This window comes from Tasmannia lanceolata, unplaced genomic scaffold (genome assembly GCF_043159265.1).
Source record: "Tasmannia lanceolata isolate RefF3 unplaced genomic scaffold, GAP_Taslan_0.1 ptg000037l, whole genome shotgun sequence".
In the NCBI taxonomy this organism is placed as follows: domain Eukaryota; kingdom Viridiplantae; phylum Streptophyta; class Magnoliopsida; order Canellales; family Winteraceae; genus Tasmannia; species Tasmannia lanceolata.
This window is the reverse complement of record NW_027518714.1, coordinates 3,787,545-3,791,458: the sequence shown is the minus strand read 5'-3', so window position 1 is coordinate 3,791,458 and position 3,914 is coordinate 3,787,545. Positions and strand designations below refer to the sequence as shown.

Here is a 3,914-nt window from a genome sequence, read left to right as displayed (position 1 = left end):
CTCTTAAAACTTTAATATTGTTGAGAATCATTGTCCGTCTCTGGAAAATGACCGTCGTGAATAATTATTTTCTTCGTTTTAACAAATAGATGAATGACCAACGAATGGGTCCCACTCGCCGATTTTTTGGCCTTGTTCGTTTGAGATTATGACCACCGATTGTGAGCGCCCAACCACTTATTGGAGTCAAAATTACATTAATTTTGAGCCGTATAATCGTCTTGGGGCCTTATAATCTGTTGTCACAATCTCAAACGAGCAGGGCTAAATTTAAGCCCTCATCAAAATACAGTAGTCTAACTTTTCCCTTAAAAAACCAGATTCTAAGTTGAGTTTGGCTTGGATTGGATTGGCAAACCGAGGAATCAAAATTAGAATCAGAATCAGAATCAGCATCAGCATATTCTGATTGTCCGGGCGATGATATTTTCACCCCACTGAGTACGTGATTTGACGTCAAAAAGCGTTAAAGTTGCCCACTGTTCACATCAAGTCACGTTATAAGTGGGCGCATACGTACTGCAGAGGGGTGAAAATATCAAAAATTATGGGATGGGTGTCTCTTTGCTGTCACGTGGCCAGGGTATTGGTGGTCCCACCCGACAACACCTGCAAATGCCAACCTGTATATGCACATGAAAAGAATCGTTACGAACGACTATGATTGAAACTGGACCCCACCACCGCGTACAAAATGATACCGGGCCCGCGCGCAGAAACCGGAACCGAATAAACTCCACACGTCACATGACATGGGAGGGGTAGTTTTGTCATTTTAAAGAGAGAAAGGCCAAAAAAAAAAAAAGTGGGGAACTTGCGAAGAGGATATTTGTTCGGTTTCACTCTCCTTCTCCAACTCGGTTCCCATATCATTAGGGAGATGATTTTTTCGCCCCCCCGGTAAGATTATGCGGCCCACTTGTCACGTGAATTGTGGCAGACTTTAACGCTTTCTGACGTCAAATCACTTGAACATGTGGGGCGCATAATCCTATTTGGGGTGTGTGAAAAATCATCGCCCTATAATTATTCTTCCTTGTGTTTTTTCCCCTGGCTTTTAAATCTTTCATGTGGCGCATCTCTTCACTTCTCTTTTTACCTCTGCCCTTCTTTGATAAGGACAGCTTTCTTTAAGCTTATTTCAGAAAGAGAGTGAGAGAGAGAGTGGAAAAGAGTAGGAGGGATTCCAGCATTGTGAGTGTTCAGTTTCTAAGTTTTTGTGAATGGAAGAGAATAAGAAGAAGTACATCTCAATAGAAGAGCTTCAAAAGCACAACAAGGCAGGGGATCTATGGATCTCGATCCAGGGCAAAGTCTACGATGTAACAAAATGGACGGAAAATCATCCCGGCGGCGAACTCCCGCTCCTGAGTCTCGCCGGACAAGATGCTACCGACGCATTCCTCGCGTTCCATCCGGGCACCGCCTGGCAACACCTACACCGATTCTACATCGGACATTTGAAAGATTATTTTGCTTCTCCTGTCTCTAAAGACTACAGAACCCTAATCTCTGTTTTCTCCAAATTAGGGTTTTACGAAAAGAAAGGCCATGTAACCCTAATTACCCTCACTTTCATGCTTCTAATGTTTTCACTTTGCGTTTATGGCGTGGTTTGTTCGGATAATATCTGGGTTCATTTGGCTAGTGGTGGAATGATGGGTTTTCTTTGGATTCAGAGCGGTTGGATCGGGCACGATTCGGGCCATTATCGGGTTATGACGGGTCCGGGTTTTAACAGATTTGCTCAGCTTTTGGCGGGTAATTGCTTGACGGGTATCAGCATTGGATGGTGGAAGAGGAATCATAATGCCCATCACATTGCTTGTAACAGTTTGGATTTTGATCCAGATCTACAACACTTGCCACTTTTCGCGGTATCTTCTAACTTCTTTAATTCTATAACCTCTCAATACTATGATAGGAAGTTGAATTTCAATTCCTTTGCGCGATTTCTTGTCAAGTACCAGCATTGGACTTTTTATCCTGTAATGTGTTTGGCTCGAATCAATCTATTTGCTCAGTCAATCTCACTGTTGTTATCAAAGACTAAGGTTCCTAATAGAGCCCAAGAGATTTTGGGAATCCTTGTTTTTTGGATTTGGTTTCCTTTACTCCTTTCGTTTTTGCCGAATTCGGGTGAGAGGTGGATGTATTTGCTTGCAAGTTTTTGTGTGACTGGAATTCAGCATGTTCAGTTTACTCTGAATCACTTTTCTACGACTGTTTATATGGGTAAACCTTCGGGGAACGATTGGTTCGAGAAGCAAACAGTGGGGTCTCTTGACATTACTTGCCCGCCTTGGATGGATTGGTTCCATGGGGGACTGCAGTTTCAGGTTGAGCACCATCTGTTCCCTCGGTTGCCTCGTTGCAATCTTAGAAAGATCATGCCTTTCGTGAGGGATCTCTGCAAGAAGCATAACTTGCCTTACAATAGCGTGTCGTTTTGGGAGGCGAATGTATTGACAGTCGATACTCTCAGGACTGCAGCAATGCAGGCTCGGGATATCACCAACCCCGTTCCGAAGAATTTGGTATGGGAAGCTGTTAACACCTTTGGTTGAAGCTTGTTATGACTCCATGCTTGCAGTTATCAAAACCGTGGTTTAGGGTTCTATTTTCCTACCGAAAAATCTATCGGTAGGTTGTGATCGTGAGTGAATGATCGAAGATTGCTGTTCTATATATGTAATATTGTAGTATTCGGATTGGGTTATTCTCTTTAGCTTGGGATTACTTGTTTATAATTCGTTTGTTTTGAGTTTTGATGTAGCTCTTTTTCCTTTGTTTGACTATAGCATCGCGGATTATGTTTTGTTTTTGGGGAGAATAAGGATCACATTGAAGGTAACTTATGATTGGGTAATTCTCTTTAAATGGCCTGAGTTTGGTTTTTGGTTTTATTGTACTTTGAATGTCTTACCATGTATTTCAGTGGGGTAGGAAGCTGCATTCTTGCCTTAAACAATAGATGTAAGATTTGAAATTTTGCTTTTGGACCTTTGCCTCGATGCTAGTGCTTTTATAGAAGCTATACTGGTTTGCAGATGGTTTAATCTGGTAGTTCTTGACTCTTCAAACTTGTGCATTGGTTCTTGATGTTTACTATTGCTTTTATACAAGTCAAACTATTTGGATAAAAATAGGTGATTAAAACTGGATACCAACTCTGTTCCTAAGGGTTAAGTCCCACAATGCTGAAATTTAGAGTGCTCAAAAAATTGGTTAGAAAACTATATCTTCTATGGCAATGGCCTCCCTATATAGCCATATAGGTGTAAAAAACCTAACAATTCTCCATTTCACTTGCCTTCTTCCATAACCCACAGCATACAGCCCTGCCAATCAACATATGTTGAGCTTCTTAGACCCAGTTCTCTGCTTCGGTGTTTCAGCCACAGTAGAATCCGAATATCCAAAGCGAGCGAATAAAGAAAGTACAGGCAAAGCTGCAATCTTCTTGGAGGAAAGTGTCTTCACTATGAAGATCAGGTATGCATCTTGCTTCATCTAGTAGTGTTTCCTGAGATAATCTCAAAAATAACAAAAACAATTAAAATATCCCACGATACACCCTTCCTGAGAAATTTCCGACAGACCTCCATTATAGTGGCTTTCACTTCTGCAATATCTACTTTCATCGCAAGTCCTTCCATCGATCATCTCTGTTCTTCCGGTGACCTTGTAGCAGGCCGTAGAGCATTCTCTGAGCTTCAAAGAATCTATCGCAGATCATGTAGTTTTTGTTGTTCCTCATAGGCAACTCAAGAAACAAATCATATTGTATTAGGGTCACAGGATTCTCATTTCCTCCACTTTTTCTTGATTTTTTCTTTTCTTTAATCTGTGCAACACCGGAACAGATCTGTGTTGATATCAGTCCATCATTTTATCTTAATGCCAAAAATGTA

At 41.3% G+C, this 3,914-nt stretch overlaps 1 pseudogene; it reads left to right on the top strand.

Annotated features, from left to right (window-relative positions):
* Positions 1-1,093: 1,093 nt before the first annotated feature.
* Positions 1,094-3,083, top strand: LOC143862336 (delta(8)-fatty-acid desaturase 2 pseudogene; annotated as a pseudogene).
* Positions 3,084-3,914: the final 831 nt, after the last annotated feature.